We start from the raw sequence: 19,916 nt of genomic DNA, 5'->3' as shown, positions 1-19,916 counted from the left end.
CGTGGGAGTAATTTAAGTGGTGAGTACAAAAATATCGGTAACAAACTGGTCAATTAGCATCTAACAATTTATGTACGTCTACTAATCAAAAATAATGTTTAATACATCTTTATTACACAACTTTTAACACTATATCACTTAGGAATATGTTTATAATAATCAGTTTCACGTATTAAATGTAGATTAAGTTTGTAAAGACCTAGTTTACTAGTTTCAGCTTAGTACTAGCCATCTTCAGAACTATTGAGGTCTTGCGTCTTCCGGTTTCTTCATTTGCTTTGCTGGGGGATGCGTTTGTGTTACGTGGTGTGGAGTCAAATAATGTGTGTGTTCTGAAATTCACAACTGAATTTCAAAACACGCACATTATTTTACTCCACACTAACACAAACGCATCCCACAGCGAAACAACTGAAGAAACCTGAAGATGCCAGACCTCACTAGTTTTGAAGATGGGTAGGTACTACGAATTTTGGAACAGTTTCGAGGTTTTTCTTTGTGCTGGTTTGTATCAGTTTTAATGTCAGTTGCCTGATACTTCGGATCATGGTGTTAAATTCCGCGCATCAAATATTTGTATGAAAATTAACTTATTAATTAAGTGAAGGTAATAAACGTACATATATTTTACACTCTACTACTTTAATAAGATAAGAAATCCAAATCATCTTCCCTGCCGGCGTTTTTCACCGAAGAAGAATTTAATAATGACTTTGGATTTTCCATCCGTATTTTTATTAACATTTTTTATACTAATTTCGCCACCGCAGCCTGAGGTTTATTGTGCCTAGACTCATAACTCTACTGAACACACACACATACACACACACACACACACACACACACACACACACACACTGCAGGACTCCCCCGTTTACTGGGTCAGGGTACTCGGGGGCCACTGCGAGACACCACACACACTGGGACAGTGGACGGACAACCGTCCCCGTGAAGAGGTCCGAATTAAATCCCCCTGACTTCACGACCGGTAATCGAACCCGGGACACCTTGATCAGGAGTCCAGCTCGCTACCTCAAGACCAAGGAGGCGGACTTTATGATACTTTAAATCTTCACAAAAGGCGCTCTTGAATGAGAAAAGTGTGGCCATTTTTTAGTATAAGAGGAAAGACTTACTTGAGGAAAATTAAATTCTGAATAATCTGCGCTAAAAGCTTTTTTTGAGGGGGGGGGATTACGCGAGTAAATACGGTATTTACTCTTACAGAATCTTATCATACTTTATTTTAATGAGAATGTATGCCAGAAAATATATGTTCCGTTGTTTTAGTGCTCTAATTGTTACTTTGAATGAAATGTAATCTTACAGTCTATGCCAGTGTTTCTCAAACTTTTCTGAAGTGAGGACCACTTTTTTAAGTCAGAACAGTTCCCTTCGAAAGCAAATTTATCATTTTTGTAGCATATTTTAGTACCAGTATACTTAGATTTTAAAGTAGAAATAATTAATTAAAATTAAGTTAATGTTAATAGAAGAAAATTTCTTATATCGTCATTTGCAAAAACAGAAATAAAAAAAAATTAATGCAGAAACATGCCCGATTTTCAACAAGTAAAGATGCAATTTTGCAGGTTCTATTATTGGTGTACGACGTACTGCACGTGACCATTTGAATGTGCAGACTGGGTGTCAGCAAAACTATTAAGAAAGTCATAAATACAGGAAAAGGTTCGGTACTTTGGTCCTGTTATGAATTCGGGTGGTCCCTAGCTGGGTAACAGGCACAGCGCCAGATTTGCACGGAAAAGATGACGAGAAACACCACGTTCATAGTGCTTTAAATCCCTCTTTTGTTGCTGAGAGTAGAGTGGGAAGGCGATAGACGGGTAGGTTAAATAAATTTCATAAAATGTCAGTACTGGGAGAAAAAGTGAAATGCGATTGCCATGTGTCATTTACAAACTCTGAAATTTTCAGCTATTGTGTGATACGCAATTCGATTGAATTTTATTTTTTCTTCTGTCTTTTTTGAAGGACCACAAGGGCAGACATCGAGGACCACAGGTGGTCCGCGGACCATAGTTTGAGAAACGCTGGTCTGTGCCATTTACAACTCTCTCGGAGAGCTTTGCCGTTCATATCTGGATTATTCGAAACAGGACACAATTTATATGGGTACGAGATAGGACTTCCTTGACGTGGGGTTAGCACGATCCTAGATCGACACTTTAGATAACGAGGGCTCTTGTTTCCAATCACCATGAATGCTGCGCTCCATAACAGTTTCGAACATCAGTAACAACATGTAATATATAGCTATATTCTTTAACATCTAGACAGTTTAAAAATGCACGATTTAAGGAAACTTTTAACCTTCCCATCACAATAAAACTTGCTGTTTCATTTTAGTTCTAAAATGTATTGAATGGAAGAAAGAAAAAGAGGGGACGGCAGAACATAATTGACATGTGTGGATGATATTATTAATAGGGCTTTTAGGAAGTAGAAGCTACTAGATAATGGGGTAGCTGCCCGATATCGAAACAGCGACGCATCGCATCGCGTGATCCCTTCCTTTAAATTTAATGAAGGCAGTGGGTGGGTGGATATGGCCCTGCTATTGTAACAACCGTGGGAATATCGATCTGTGTGTTGTGCATACAACATGAACGGCCATCTCACGTACACGGACGGCTACTGACTATTACAAGAAAGTGACAGTAATAGAACATTTCAAAATGCTTCTATACTATGTATGCATCACAAATAGGTACAGTAGGTATCTGTAGGCTACAAAAGGATGTTCAGATATATAATGGAACAAAGAATACTTGATTCGAAAATGTACAGTACAATATGGAGCTTTAAATTTACAGTCTGAAAAGTTGTTACGTTTCCACTGAATGGCTGCATGTACAGTATGTATAGTATATAAATAGACATAATTCTCAATACAAAGTAAACTGTTACTTGAAGGGGACGATAATCGACTTTCCACGCCGGATGTCTCGGTTCAAATCCCGTTAAGTTACAAATTGGAATTTGTGGTACATATTATTATTATTATTATTATTATTATTATTATTATTATTATTATTATTATTATTATGCCTTTAATTCTTTTCTTCAGATATCTTTGATGGAATCTTTCTGCCTAACCGACTTTCTGTTGTGTTTACTTTTCTTTGCATATATCCATTATCAATCACTATATTCAGACTGTGATTGTCATGCGAGCTACAGTTGTGAATGATATTATTTTCTCCTCTGTGGCTGTAATTACAAATTCATTTTACCAAGGTTCAATTTCAGGCAAGAAAGAGAGAGTTATCACTTGATCATCCATAGAAATCTGTGTGTTTATTTATTATATTTATTTTGTCGTGTTCTATCTTATCGGTAACCTCATGCCATTCTGACTACATGACGAGTGTACCGTTATTGTGAATACCTATTGTGGCTGATGATCTTCAGACTGGATTTGAAACGGACGAAAGGTTACAGTTCTTTAAAGTTTATGATGTTTATTATTGTTATTTCAAAAGTTATGGTCTATATTTTGAATGTCCCTCCTTTACTTTCAAGCAAACATTCTGATGGGGGCAGATAAAAAAGTTATTTTTTTTCTTTCACGATGTTAATAGTGTCAAAAGAAGTGCTTACAGAAATTTTGGTCACTCGATCGCAGTTATGAGGGCTGTAAAAAATAAGTTCGCCAGAGGCCGTTAACAGAAAGAAAACACAATGTCATTGGAGAAATTTATTGAAACAGACACGGCAATTTTTTAGATATTTTTCAACATATTCCCCACTGGAATTGAGACAACTGTCATATCATGAGATCGACAGTGAGGTGCAGACGACTGTCAAACGCTGGTTCTGATCCCAGGCGGCTGACTTCTACGACACAAGGATACAAAAATTATTAATCCCTTTGTATGAAAAATGTCTCAATTCCAGTAGGGAATATGTTGAAAAATAGCGCAATAATTGCTGTATCTATTTCAATAAATTTTTCCATGCAATTATGTTTTTTTCTGTAAAAAGTCCCAGGGAAAATCACTTTCTGGACGGCCTCGTAATTGCGGTCGAGTGGCCAAAATTTGTACAAGCACTTCTTTTAATATTTTTAACATGGTGGAAGAAAAGAATTTAACTTTTTTATCTGCCCCCATCAGAATGTTTGGTTATTAGATTTTTACCGAAGTTCGATGTTTTACATAAAGCAGTGGAAAGACTCTGGAGCTACGGACATCAGCACAGTGCACCCTCGGGCTAGCGTCTCTTACCCACGTATAAGAGACTGCACTATGGTGCATCCGTGGCTGCTGGCGGGTATGCGCTCTCCCTCTTCCTGCTGCACGACGGGGCATATTACGATGCTCTGCTTACCCGTTACCCATTTCAGTGAATGCTGACAGCCACTGCTGTAGAGGAAGGATAAACAATCGATCCGTGTGAATGGAGATTTGTTTCCAATCCGGAAATAGAAATCTGATCAACTAGATACGTAGCTACAGACGCTATGAAATGAGACACAGTGTAGGATTTTCACATTGCAACGTCTCTAATTCGTCTTTTCTGAGTATGCGTGCTTCCTAAGATAAGTATAGCGTCATCCAGTGTCGAGATCGTCCCATTAAAATTTATGTCTGTTGTGTTATCTATTCTAATTCTCTTTGTCCTTTGAAGTTCCACCGATACGACAACGCGGTTTGTAGGCCTACTTAATGCTGTTTCCGCAAAGCAAATGATGTATATTCTTTGGCTAGTTACCATTTACAACAAAATGCTCCTAAAGTGTAATTTGTTATAGAGAACAACATATTTTAATTAACGGGAAAAATATTACGAAAAAACACTGGATACGTAGTTGTGAGGCAACTCAGAACGCACATCGCTGTGAAATTGATGCATTGTTTCATAAGCTTCAGCTTTAAAAATACAGTATTTGAATTCGGTCTCTGTAGTCTGTTTATTCGCGGATTTCGAATTCAATCGAAATCTGTGGGTACATAGCGTTATTTCCTTTGAAGGATATGTACAGCAGGGGGTCACGTCGTAGGTTTACGGTATGAACAGCGCTTCAAAATCGACAGGTGCATAGCTTCACTGCGCTGCATATCTATACGTGGAATTACATGGCGTGGTGCGTTGAGTAAAACAAGGAGAATACAAAGATAACGGGAGGACAAGGAGAACAAGGGAAAGACAAGAAGTTGGAGAAAACTAGGAAGACAAGGGAAAGACAATTCAATGAGAATGCGAGGAGCACAGGGGGAAGACAAAGAGAGCAATTGCAATATTAGGACAGGAGAATATGAGGAATACAAGGAGAACAATGTGAACACAAGGAGAATAATTGTAACAATAGGAAAGCGATAAAAATACAAGAGTAACAAGAAGTAGACAATGAGAACACAAAGACAAGAGAAATACGAGGAGTACAAGGGAAATGATTTCATTCTGATGTGACTGTCAAGTTACCTCCTCATACCTAATGAGAAGAAAGGCGTTTTACGTCAAAAAAAAGTTCTCATTGGAAAGGCTCCTCGAATACAACTGTTGCTTCATCAAGTTCTCTGCTTTGCGGACAGAGCTCTCTGCGGGCGATCATCTCGGCTGAAATTGTGGTATCTCTTTTGCACATATAAGATCAAAGAACCCTTCTGGTGAACTGAAAAGGAACGAAGTAGTTGGATTTATAGCGGATATTTTAATTACTGCATAATTATTATGTTGAATTATGAAGCATGTGTTATTTAATGGCGCTCAAGTTTTTTATTACTGTTAAGTGACGACTATTTTCATTTGTTTCTTTCTTTTTTTTTTTTTTTAATTTCCATAAATGTTTTTCTAGACATCTTTCTTTTCTGCTTTACAAGCTAGGTAAAAAGTATGATAGTTGCACAATGTACCTGTAACTTGCTAAGTCGGCGTCATCGGGATAGCGAATATCATTGGATACGACGTTCATGGGATCGGACCCAACCGAAGACAATGAATTTTGAAGAGCGATAAAATAATTAACTTGGCTTTCTTAGGGAGGTGAGCAAAGTTTCGGGTGCTTTTTCGTAGAGGTACTGCACAAAAAAGAATCCTGTTACTAATAGAGAGCTCCTCCGAAAATTTGTTTGCATTTCTCACCTACGTTAAACTCTGGGGTTGAAAGCATCGTTGAATAAAATATTACTACTACTATTACTGCTTTCTAAAATGGGACCAGTCTGAGTTCATCTCTGACGTTGGTTATAAAATAAGTGTAGGTCATGAACATCTAATCTCCGCTCGTGCACTTGTTTACATTTGCATATCAACTCTTGATTGCTACAAAATTTAATTTCTTGTTTCCTCTATTAATATCTTCATGTGTTTTTTTCTGCTTTTAGTGAGCTTCTAATTTATAAAACGAGGCATTGCACCAACTATTTATACAAAGACAAAAACTCTAAATATATAGTGTACTGTTCGTTTATAATCTATTTTTAAAGTAACCTATACAAAACGCACAGATCAATTTATAAAACTGCAATCAATTTCATTTCTTAAATAATGTAACAGTCTTATGTTCAATATATTACATGGGTGTTAATATGGAATAGGTTTACTGTTATCATTGATGACCTATTAAGTTATTTAGATTAAATAAATAACAATTTCACTATGCTATTTTTTATTTTGTAATCGTGGTAGGGCAATCGTAAAATAAATATTCTATATACAGAAAACTGTAAAGTTGTAAAATTTCAACCTTTTCTTACAGAAAACAATTTCGGCTCTTCAGTAATAGACCTTGAGGTTTTCTACCTCTTTTTTTGACGGAGGAGGAGCCCGAAGACATGTACTGTAGCCTGAGCCTTATTATGATTACCATTTTTGTTCTGTGAATGATTTTGTTGCCGAACGGCCGCGCTCTTGTACAGTACATATAAACCACGCTGCACCGTGAACTTAACCCGGGCAATGATTGATGTCACTGACATGTGAATGTAATGATGGCGAAATGAGTCCGAGGACCAACGCCGAAAGTTATCCAGCAATTCTGCTTTAGGTTGAGGAAAAATCTCGGAAGAAACCTAAACCTGGTAACTTGTCCCAACCAGAATTTAAACACGGGCCCGCTCGTTTCACGGTTAGACGTCCTAAAACCGTTACTCCACACTTACAATATTGACAACGTAATTTATTTTAAATTTTGGATTTACTTTTGCAGCTACACTGTAGTCTTTTCTTTTAATTAGAACATGGATGAATATGGTCGTTTATCTAATGCTGGAAAAACGCGTAATGGGATATACTTACAAATCAATAGCAATGCAAAATGTAAAGATGAGATGTTGAATTAAATTCCAAAGAGACTAGGAATTTATTCCATTTGTTAGCTGAATTCATATTTCATTAGTCGTTGATGTGTTTGAAATGCGTTTATTGCGACATTGGATCTGTGTTGCTTACATTTAACAATGATTAATCAAATGGAACGGGGTTACCACAAGTCCAGCAATCAACGGAGTTACTTACTCTTTGCTCATGTTTAGTCTGAAGCAGTGGTTCCCAAAGTTTTTGAAGGGGCGACTCACACTTTTCAGCGAGACTTCTGATTGCGATCCTCCTCCCCAATACCGCATTGGTACTTAACCCCATCCAAAAATTACGAATTTTTAAAAATTGAAAACAATGATAATTTTACTCAGAAACAGTGGATAACGACCAAAATACAAGTACATGGTGCAACAGTGACAGGAAATATTACGTAAATACCATTTCACTATTTCTTGTACTTTAAACTATTACCGTCTTGGTGTTGCGATAATAGTTCAATACAAATCGAAAATGATGCTTGTTATTCCTGGTACTCAACGGACTATGAAGAAACTTGGTTTCTGGTTGCTTGACTTGACAAAAAGAACTCGTGGAAAATTCACAGCCTACATTACGACAAATATAGAATTCGTTTTTGTGGACATGCAGTTAAATTTACAGGATTAAAAAAATCATTTCCGGCATTTTCTGGAAGAAACTCAAAACATTTACGGCAATCACATATCGGCGATGTATGCAATGGAGGGAGAAAGTAACTGGCCTCCCTACACCATTATCTCCTCGCCTAGTTGCCTCATAAGTGGTGACTTGTTGATATCATTTGTGAGGTTCAGACTTGTCTTCGGACAGTTGACTAAACAATAACAACGGAAATTTGATGAGTTAAGTTGTTGCTGAAATACTGTACATTTATTATTTTTATAGCTAATTAGTTATTTTTTATTTATGCATATAACTGTTATAGGCCATTCGGTATCTCGTGAAACTTATCTGCGCGTGAAGGGAAGGAAAAAATGGACTGAAATGCTTCCCGCCCTGGCTACGCTTCCACTTGCAAGCTAGCTAGCTCGCTAACCCCCACCATAAGGTTCTTACTATGAGTTACGGCGAACGAATGCATTTGATTTCACGAGATAAAGAATGACCTATAAAATGCAGGCTTACATGTCTCTAAATTAATTCTTCATTGACGGCGGCTGTGTGTCTGTTGTGGTTCGAAATGAAGAATTCCTCACAAGGCTTACTTTCAGAACATAAGTAACTTCTTTATCAGTTTATGGTTATGATTTTGTTGTGACGAAATGCCGACAGCGATGTTCGTATTTAATTCACAGCTTAAGCTCTACACTGAAGACATCTTGAGTTAGTTTTCTGCATAGGACAGTTGGACGTGATATTTTGTTTTATCCTCGAGTCCTGAAATCGAGACTACAGCATGACGAGAGTAACTCTTAAGCTAATTTAATGTTAAGTCGAAAGGAGTATAGATACGGACCGATGTCCACTCCAGACAATACAGCCGAAACTAAAAAAGGATGATGTATTTCATAAAGTGCTAGGGCCTATATCATAATAATGTCAATTTCTTCGGAATCTACTGGAGAGAACGCCTTGAGAGTTAAAGTTAATTAGTAAATGGCAGTAAGTGATGTTGGTTGTAGTTGTGTCACATTCTACTATATACAGTCACGAAGCTTGAGTTTTGAGGGTGCTAGAAACAATAGACTGTGGCTGTACTATTTTGCATTGCCTGTAATGAGGCGATATTAGCGATCCTAGTGGTGAGCAACTATCTAATGTTTGCACATTTACTACGTATTGAGCTTCGCGACTACATATACTAGACTGTGGTTGTGTCGTGATTTCCATAGTGTAATTTTTGCGTGGGACTGTTCTTTCTACCATCACTTGATCCTGGTAACATACAACAGAAAACTGCTTATAATATATTTAAAAAATACCTGGAAGTAGCATACCCTTCATCCTGGAATTTATATTCTTACGCGACAGCAATATATTATCTTAGTGCTAGTTGTTTCATATTTTTGTGTAATTACAGATTTCAGTATCTGAAGCATTTTGTGTCATTGATATATGGGACTCGCACTCGTATATGGCAGTTGATTGCAAGCTCAGTCATGGTAATGTATTTCTGTCTGAAACAGACCGAAGCGTTACATTCTTTATGTTTTCGTAATGACCATCGATCATAACAATCTATTCTCGCATCATATAGTAGAAGTACTGTGAATATAAAGACCCTGCTAGCAAAGTTTTTATTCCATTTTATAACACAGGTGTTATTAGTTGACACTTATTGCTATTTATTGCGATTTCACATTTGAACTTTAATTTTAAGAACTCTCTATTTAAGTTACCTCAAGCGCGACAGTTAAGGCTGATCCACAATAAACCGGAAACGAGAACCAGAACGAAAACGGAAAGCGGAGGACGTGAACGTGAAGATTTTTTTATTTTATTCACAATAAACCAAAAACGAAAATAACTGTACATGTCGTATGTATGTCAATAACGTTATGTAAAGTCGATGTTATTTCTGTATAATTGAGAACAAAAATGGTTGTGAAAGAGATGCAAGTTTCTGTCTTAAATTGCTTTGATTGCATGAGTTTATACAAATGCTAATTAATGAAATAATGATGTTCGTAATGTAAATAATAAATGCACATAAATATTAGGTATGGCTAATCATAATAGTTATTAAAGCATACGCAGAGGTTATTGTTTAGTCAACTCTCCGAGACACGTTTGAACCTCATACGCATCATTCATGAGGCAACTAAGCCAGAAGATAATGGGTGGGGTGTACAGTTCCTTTCCCTCTCATTGCATACATCGCTGCAATTGTAATAGTTTATGCCACAATAAAATTAGTCGTAAGAATACAATCCAAAACAAATCATCAGAATTTTACTAGCGCAACATTACGTAAAACGTGACTTATTTCTATTGGCTCAAAAGGTCATCCACACAGCACATGCTTAGAATCATTCTAAAATGGGTCATGTTTCAATGTGAATAACGCAGTAGGTATTATTTCTTTCCTTTTTAGTAAGCAGTGAATGAAGTGTTTATAATTATTGTACCTTATTGAACCCTTTCTTTTCCTCTTCAACATGTGGCGAGGACTTACAGTAGAAATTAGAATGAGCGATATTACTCTGCTAAACGTTTGCCGATACGTCACGGATTCCTGGACATTGCTGCCTCTGCAAAATATTGTGAGCAGTACAATTCGAACCTATTTCCAGCTCGGGATTGAAAGAGGACGTGATATCGTTATCGGGCGCGAGTCCAACAACGAGAAACGCCAAATGACATGACGTAATTGGTTAGCTTCCTACATAATGCGGCCGTAATTGTGTGATATATCTTCAAGCGAACATAATTCTTCTTTGAAACATTTTTGAATCTTTCGTTAGGAGATGATAACTATGATACTTGAGGCTTCACATACGGTAGGCCTACTAAATGTGTGCCGTAAATATAATTTAGTTTTCCTGTCGAAATAATTTATGTTTATCGCCCTTTACCAACGTCCCCGGATCAGTTTGAATACGGAAACCTCATCCATTATCAAACATGACAATTTGTTCACATTTAAAGAAATAGACCATCAAGACAACTAATGCTGATTATTATAGGTTTGTTAATGCTAGGTCATATTTAAAAAAATGATAGAAGTACTATAGGAGAGATGTTTGAGAAATATAGCGAGATACGGACTTATCAGCTAGAAAAGAAGTGAAATGAGTGAAATACTAAGAATTTTAAATTCTAATTGTATACTAAGTACAGAAGAGAATTAATCAATCAGGATTATTTTATTATAAACGTGTAGGTAAAATATGTATGTATTTATTCACACTGCAAATGGGTAAATACCCGGTGACAGTGCTAACTAATTACACTCAGTAATGACAGTTAATAATAAACACAATTAACAAAGAAATACAATTCATAATAAATTAATACTACTACTACTACTACTACTACTACTAATAATAATAATAATAATAATAATAATAATAATAATGAGCATCCTAAATTAAATGAAGCACGATCACTTAAAATTGCATTTAAAGTAAATATAATTTGTATCTTAACCCTAAGTTCGAACTAAAACCCACGAGTATGATATGTCCATACATGCACAAGTACCTTTCAGCACTATACTCATTTCGCTGTCAACTCACTCACTGCACTGGAACTACGACACATTTCACTGATACTATCCTGATTTCACTAACACTTCAAAAACATTTCACTGTTCAAATACTTTGCATTGCCACTATAAACTATAAAACTTCACTCACACTTTACTTACACAACACACTTCTTCACTGATACAGTACTTTAAATAACAAAACATCAATTACACCTTTAAATAGTGTGTATAATATACTATCGTCTATTAGTAAAGTCCTTAATCCTATTTTTAAGATGAGACTAGAAGACCAGAAAAACATTATGTATGGACGGATAAACCAACGAATTAGTACCAATGAATTTTAAACAAGTCACTGTGACAGTAGATGACGAATGATTAATATTAGTAATATAAGAAAAACAAGATGCTGTAGACTATATGGAATGGTGATTTATTTTGTAACTATGACGGTGAGATTTTTATGCGAGGGCAGAAATGTTGGACTGTTGAATCATATATATCATACAGTAAAATTAAATTTATTTCTCTAGAAAGAAGGTGGGAGGACCATTATACAAGCAAAACGTTGCCGTAGTAACTATCCATTCAGAAATTTGCATATTATGACGGACGTTTACCATACTCCAAATTGCTCTTAATATTGCACACGCTGTCTGCTCTTGTGTAAAAGACGCTGTATTGTCTCCTTTACAATTTATTCTTGTTATGGAACTGTATTTATTGAACTGTAATTAAGAAATTCCACCGGGGAATACAAGAAGGAGCCTAAGAAAATACAGATTTGATAAGATTCAGTTCCTTATTACGTGTTTTTTTTCATAATATTATTTCTGTTTAATCATTACTCAGCTGGTTAGTTAGTAGCTTCTACCAAATTGAAGCTGCAGTAGGCCCTATATGAGTCCCGATTGTTCGTGCTGGAATTTTAGTGTTGAAGTACTTGTAGAGTAAATTTTCTATGAGTGCATTACGTTTTTCTCCGTTATAGTTTTGTATTTGATATAGGAATATAGGACAAGATGGGACTTTCTTGTTAATCAATACTCGTGTCATTTCAACTGTACTCAGTGGTGATATTCGGCCTGTTCGCACCAGTTCGGACGAACCGGTTGTTAAATTATTTCTAGGTAATATTTGCAATTACCATGGACATGATATATATGTTTGACATAGGTACACATGAGAGAACTGGTTGTTAAACGTTTTGAATATCACCACTCGTTTTCGGTGATCTCTCGGTTACCGAAGTTCGCCAATTGAAACCTAGAAGTGGACGGTTCATTTTAAGGGGTTAGGTACAGCTTACAACAGTAAAATTTTGGAAATATTCAACACTTTTTCCTCGATTACTGTATCTTGTACAATAATGAAAATTAGTATGTGCAAAACACTGTCCTTCTGCTACATGAAAAAAGTATTTTTACGATTTAAAAAATGTATTTACATTTTATTTTTCAAAATTCTGTTCACTTTGCAATGATGAAGCTTTTCCCACATAACTAAAAAACTATCCAATATTCTGTGATGAAATTTTTTGTGTATTTATGCATGTGATAATCTATAGTATGATGCAAGATCACTCCTCTACCTTTGATAGATTGTCTGATAAAAAATAAATTCATTTAAAAATAGTCAAATATCAGTATTTTCTTTTACACAAAATAAAAAGGAATCTTATTTATTAAGGAATGTAGTTGAAAGAGCTTGATATTGTAAACATGAGTTTCAGCAATAAAATAAAAGACAGAGAACATGAAAAAGTTTACAAGTTTTTGAGTTATGAAGGAATTGCTTCATCACTGCACAGTCAACTGGCACCATTTTGAATTTAAAAAAAAAAAAGTATATATATATAAATATTTTTTAGCAGTAAAATATTTTTTTCATATAGCAGGACAATGTTTTATACATACCAAATTTCATTATTGTACAAGATACAGTAATGGAGGGAAAAAATGTTGAATTGTTGAATATCTCCAAACATTTTACTGCTGTAAGCTGTATCTAACCCTTTAAAGAGCGATAAAATATTTAGCTTGGCTTCCACCGGAACGGAATTATGTTGGGGTACCTGTATCGTAAATTTAGGGAAGGTAATTTGTCAGGTATTTTTCGGCGACGTTGAATTACGGCGCTAAATAACATCTGAAATTAAAGGCATGTCTGAATAAAAACTTCTATTAGTCTACTATTTCTCAGTTCTTTATACAATTTAACACATTGCACGTTTCTTCATTTATTTGATAGTGAAATGAGTGAGGTAGAGCCAGTCATTATCAAAGTAATATCATTTTTATGGTAGCTATATGTTTGTAATAAGTATTTATTGTTAATAATACTAATTTCTAAACTGTCTCTCCCCATCGGATCTTCTGATATGTTGTAAATGTTTAATATTGTTTTCTGTGTACAATTTAAAGTGTGTTCTAATCCTTGAAATGAAATCTGAAATGCAACGCAATTCTCATGAAAGGTTTAATGTTTTAGCGCAAAGGGAACAGGTTACATTGGTGCATTAACACAGGGAAATGAAATCACACACTGATGGCAAGTCACGCAGTCGGGTTGAAAGCAACGGGTGAACGAACTCGTGTGTCTTTAACTGCTTCTTACATTTTGCTTCATACTGTACCTTACAAGGACTACCACGCTCTAATTGCCCGATAAAGAAATCATAAACGTTACACGCATGCGTACAAGCTTGACAAAGGCAGTCCATTGTGCAGGAAATCCCATTATCGGAATCCAAAGGCAACTTCCAAGAAGGTTTCTGCTCAGCCCACATTTCACAGGTTACAGGATATCAGATCTTATTCTCTCTTATTTATAAATATTAACCACACTTCAGCGGGTCCCACTTCAAAAATATACCTGAGTTGGATAATTTATAACTTCAACAAAAGAGGCGAGTGTTTCATAGGAGTCGAGTACATGTGTGTCCCTTCCTATGTGTCCTTGTGCCTTGCTGATCACACTTCCATGAAATTATATTGTAATTAATGTTGGTTTCAGAACACATAGAACTGAGAACTGAATGAAAGAATAGATTAATTCATTCATGGTGTTCTGCCTAAAGGCAGGTCTTTCACTGCAAACCCAGCATTCTCCAGTCTATCCTATTTTCTGCCTTCCTCTTTGTCTCCTCATATGATCCATATATCTTAATGTCGTCTATCATCTGATATCGTCTTCTACCCCTAACTCTTCTCCCGTTCACCATTCCTTCCAGTGTATCCTTCAGTAGGCGGTTTCTTCTCAGCCAGTGATCCAACCAATTCCTTTTCCTCTTTCTGATCAGTTTCAGCATCATTCTTTCTTCATCCACTCTTTCCAACACAGCTTCGTTTCTTATTCTGTCTGTCCATTTCACACGCTCCATCCTTCTCCATATCCACATTTCAAATTCTTCTATTCGCTTCTCTTCACTTTGTCGTAATGTCCATGTTTCTACCCCATATAATGCTACACTCCATACAAAGCACTTCACTAGTCTCTTCCTCAGTTCTTCCTCCAGAGGTCCGCAGAAGACGCTGCTTTTTCTATTAAAAGCTTCCTTTGCCATTGCTGTTCTCCGTTTGATTTCTTGGCAGCAGCTCATGTTACTGCTTGTAGTACACCCCAAGTATTTGAAGCTGCCCACTTGCTGTGCTGCCTCATTTAGGATTCGCAAGTTTACCTTCTTTACTTTTCTTCCTATGACCATGGTTTTCGTCCTGTTGGCATTTATCTTCATCCCATATTGCTCACAGCTGTCATTTAGCTACAGTAGCATATCCCTTAGTATCATCTCCTCATCTGCTAACAACGCCATATCATCAGCATCTCATACACTTCATTCTTCTTCTTCCTACTATCACTCCTTCCATGTTCTGAAAACAGATCTTCACTAAATCCTCCAAGTAGATGTTGAACTGGGTAGGTGATACAGGGCATCTTTGTCGTACTCCTCTCCCTATTTCTTCTATGGTCATGATTACGATTATATAATAACGATTAAAATTATTGATGATAATGAAAATGAGCTTGGCAGACAAAACTGAAGTACTAGGTTCAAACTTGCTTTTCATCTTCAGTTTCACGGCATCTGCCTGACTAACTTCTTTGGTACGAGACCATCATTTCAGACATGATTGGGCTAATAAATGGGGGAATACATCTGTTACTATTGAAATTTCAATTTACATTTGAACATTGAATTGGTAAAATCTAGTCAACAGAGATAAGGTGGCGGGATACATAATGCTTAGATGATAAAATAGGTTCAGATGCACGAATAGAACAGGATTATTCAACTTGTAAGAGATAGTAATAAAAAGCAATATACCAAGATTTTCCGCGAAATAATACGGAATTGCACACCGAGGCAATGCCAAATTGCCATACGCTCTGTGTTCAGATGGAAATCTTTTTAATTTGGGAATATCACTAACAAACTTCAAGCCATGTAGCTGTTAAATATAATTATGAAGGTTCGGTTTAATCAGAAAAAAGCTTTAAAATAGTGGAAAAAAATCTATAACTGAATAGCTGCCAAGAACAAGGTTGTAACCCTCTTTTGTCTTAAGTTGACTTTTTCGTGAATAATTGAGGACCGTTTTTGAAAAACTTGCTAATTGCAAAATTTGCAAAATTGAGATTTTGATGGATTCGTTAACATAAGGCAGGCCTCTACATGATGTTCAAAGCGTCTTAGTAAAATTGGGTTATTTGTCTTCATTATAGTGTGTCAAAGTGTGATCGTTTTTTCAAAACTTGCTTTCTGCTATAAGTGAGACATACAGCAAAACTTGCTTAATATAGTGTTTTGTCTCTCCTGTAAAATTTAGTTTTTTCAGTTAGCAAGTTTTGCAAAAACGGTCCTCAATTGTTGTTAATGATGCGCTATGTGTAATGCTTGTAATAATAAAATAATCCGTGGCGCTACAGCCCACGAAGGGCCAAGACCGACCAGCCGGCTGCTAGGTTCACGGCGACATGCCGAAGCAGAGGTGGACGATCATCCAGCCAGAATGGAGGTATCGTGTGGTTAGCACGATGAGGGCCCCCCCCAGCCGTTATAGCTGGTTTGCGTAACCAGATTTCGCTACCTATCGTAGCTCCGCAAGTGCTCACGATGCCGGGCGGGCACCGGTCCCATACACTGACCGAAATTTCATGAGAAAATTTCTTCTCCCATGAGGACTCGAACCAACGCGCATTCCGTAACGCGAGTCCCAGGAAGAATGCCAGACCACGACGCCACGGCGCGGGACGTGTAATGCTTGTACTCGTATTAAAATCAGCACACATGTCTCATTGTAAACCTTATTCTAAAAAATTAAGACGACTTCTGAATAGAGGGGCTTGGATTTGATTCTTGTTGTATAGTATGAAATCTGTGGTTCTTGTGAGCAAAATTTCCTTACAAGTTAGGCTTTCCATTCATTTCTTTTCGTCATTGCTGAGTTACCATAATATCAAGATCTCATCAAGCAGAATTTGTATTACGGAAGCATTGCAGCACTATTTATGGAACAGGGATGCACAGCTTGCGAGTAGAGGTGGAAGTTTATTGGTCTGTGACATGTTTAAAAAAACCCTCACTTACAATAAACTGCTCTGACTTTATTATAACATCATCAGTGTTTACTTGACAATGGGAGTAGGGCAAACACGTGCTGTGATCTTGTTCTCACGGGGTTGTGGCAATCGTCTCATCGTATCTCCAGCAAACGCTGACATCACAGTGATCCATAACAATTGGCAACGTCGCATTATTTAATTATTACTTAGGCCTATACATTCAGTAACATTTATTATGCTTTTCTTGCACTCTTTGATGATGAATTCGGAGGTCGTTTTGGTTTCGTTATTAAGTAACACTCTCTTGTTATATTCTAAAGTAATCGATTACAGACGAAGGCTTTTTAAACATGACACAGAATATACCGGTTTTCATGAAGAAATGTTACCTTTAATTAATTCTTAATAGTATGTTAAAAGTATGGACACTGCTTGCGTGGTGCGTTTTCACGGCTATAAATAGGAAGCATTAAGGCTTTAAAAAGTGATGTAATGAAAATGATAATTAAGGTATTGTATAGGCCTAGATGCCGAAAAATTATAATGCATTTTATTTCCTGGAGAATGACTAACGCAGAAGACAAACACGTTTAAATATAAAAATTTTGTCAGAGATCTTGTGAAGATTTCCGTTATATTAGGAACTCAGCGATGTATGATCCAGTTTTAAAATAAATTAAATACACTACTGGGTTGTTTCCGATCTCTGATAACGAATTTGAATGACATGTGCGTCAGGAGTCATACGACAGCTGAACTGTGGTGCGAAGTGACGGACCAATAGTGAGTGATCTCATAGTCAGAGTGCACGGCGACTCACAGCAGAAATTCCCAAGAAAATTGAGCCTTTTTGGAAGGGGTACATAACAACTCTTTCCAATGTCAAGTACAGTTAAGTGAAAATGTAAGAATCCTGCAATAAACGAGGTTTCGTTATTTCCAAGAAAGGCATCTTCTGTGTACTTAATAAGATTGGTAAAGCTCGAATGGAATTAATTTGTATCATCTCGTGGGGTGCGGCGACTTGTGACGGGGGGTGGATTTGTTTGCTTTTTCCACTCTGGAATTAATCCCATCCGAGCTTTGCCAGTCTTATTACGTACAGACAAGATGCCTTTTTTGGAAATAACGAGACCACGTTCCTTGCAGGCTCCTATGATTTTCACGTAACGGTATTTGGCATCAGAAACAGTTGTTATGTACTCCTCCCAAAAAGGCTCGATTTTCTTGGGCATTGCTACTGTGATACACCGTGCACTCTGATTATGAAATCACTCACTATTGGTCTGTCACTTCTCACCGCAATTCAACTGTCGGTGTGATTCCTGACGCACATGACGTCATTCAAATTCGCTATCAGAGATCGGAAACAATCCTGTATACTGAAGAAATCTTGGAAAAAATATCCAAGATTATAATGGTACCAAAATGAAAGAAGTAGTCTGTTATAAATCTCATAAAAATAGTTGACAGTTACTAAAGCAAACGAAACTAAACTCTTTGTATAACTCACCTTGAAAAAATTATACGAAAATGACAATATCAGTTTTGTTATAACAAATAAATTGGCGAAATTCTTCAGTAACTAGAAGTATCACCTATTTTTAGAAAGTTAATAAACAGGAAAAGTCGGATATATGCTATCTAGTTGGGGGGAAAGGAACTGGCCACCTACCCCATTCTCTCCTGGCCTAGTTGCCTCATAAGTGGTGGATTCTTGATATCACTACTTGTGAGGTTCAGACCTGTCTTCGGACAGTTGATTAAACAGCAGCAAGCTGTCTATTATATGAATGAATGCCTGAATGAATATATGGACCGAAAAAATATTAAAAAGATGTCTGAAACGTTTGTCACGTAGGGAAGTGAAGATGTCTGAAGTGTGTACTCGTATTAGGGTGATCTTTATGGGCAATAAATGTTCGTAAAATGCATTCTGAATTTCGTTAAATGTTTTGATTCATTAAAGTTGTGGTGTACAACCTTCCCACCGTGAAATAAGCGGGACCTGGTTAAAATCTGATTGGTTACCTGGTTAAGATTTTCTCTCAACCCATTACTAGCAAATCGTCGTTGTTCCTGCAAGAACTCTATGTGACATATTTCTCGATTTTCAGATTTTTGCTCTGTTAAATAACTTAAATAGTGATACAGCAAATAATAAAATCTCCTATATGTAATTATATTTCTTTGTTTCGAAAATGTAAGAATTCACAGTCTCCTATGTACGCTGCCATAGGATGAATAAATGTGTTTTTTTCTTCCTACTGAAAAATTGTATATTTTGCACATAAGAGTTATTGCAGGAACAACGACGAAATGCTAGATAACTTTCAGCGCTGGACCCCGGACTCATTGCGGTGGCATTATTACCTTCATCACACTCAGACGCTAGATAATCTTAGCACTTGATTGAGCGTCGTAAAATAAACCAAATAAAAAACCTCTCCATCTATTTGGTGTTGTATTTTGTTGGATAACATATTGTCATTATCTTGGATTTTGTTTTGAATGAAAGAAGCAATAATGGCTTTACCAAAGAAAGTAGCTACTTTCGAATGGTATTTTAGATTTTATTTTAACCTTGGCATTTTTTATATTTTGTCTTCTATGCATCGTTATTTAGTTTCTGTATTATGGTGGCCAATCAGAATTCAATTAATTACACCTTTATTTGCGGATACATTAATTACAATGTTTATTTAATTTACAGTAATCTAAATTGCTGTTTACTCTCCTGTTAACTAACTTGGTGATATTTTACGAGCTAATGCTGTTATTAAGCGTCAAATCACCACTACTCTTGTTATATACTGTTTATTTATTCCTTATCAAATAGTTTGACATCTAATGCTTAATTATTGCATTTGGTTTATCA

At 36.4% G+C, this 19,916-nt stretch overlaps 1 protein-coding gene across 19 annotated transcripts in view; it reads left to right on the top strand.

The window, feature by feature from the left end:
- The window catches only part of LOC138701480 (bromodomain adjacent to zinc finger domain protein 2B-like), a 1,224,400-nt gene that overhangs the window by 640,282 nt on the left and 564,202 nt on the right, over nucleotides 1-19,916 (top strand). The gene's annotated exons all lie outside the window — the stretch shown is intronic.

Source organism: Periplaneta americana, chromosome 1, assembly GCF_040183065.1.
Source record: "Periplaneta americana isolate PAMFEO1 chromosome 1, P.americana_PAMFEO1_priV1, whole genome shotgun sequence".
Classification (NCBI taxonomy): domain Eukaryota; kingdom Metazoa; phylum Arthropoda; class Insecta; order Blattodea; family Blattidae; genus Periplaneta; species Periplaneta americana.
Note: the sequence above shows the minus strand (reverse complement) of the source record. Positions and strands in the feature narration are given on the sequence as shown.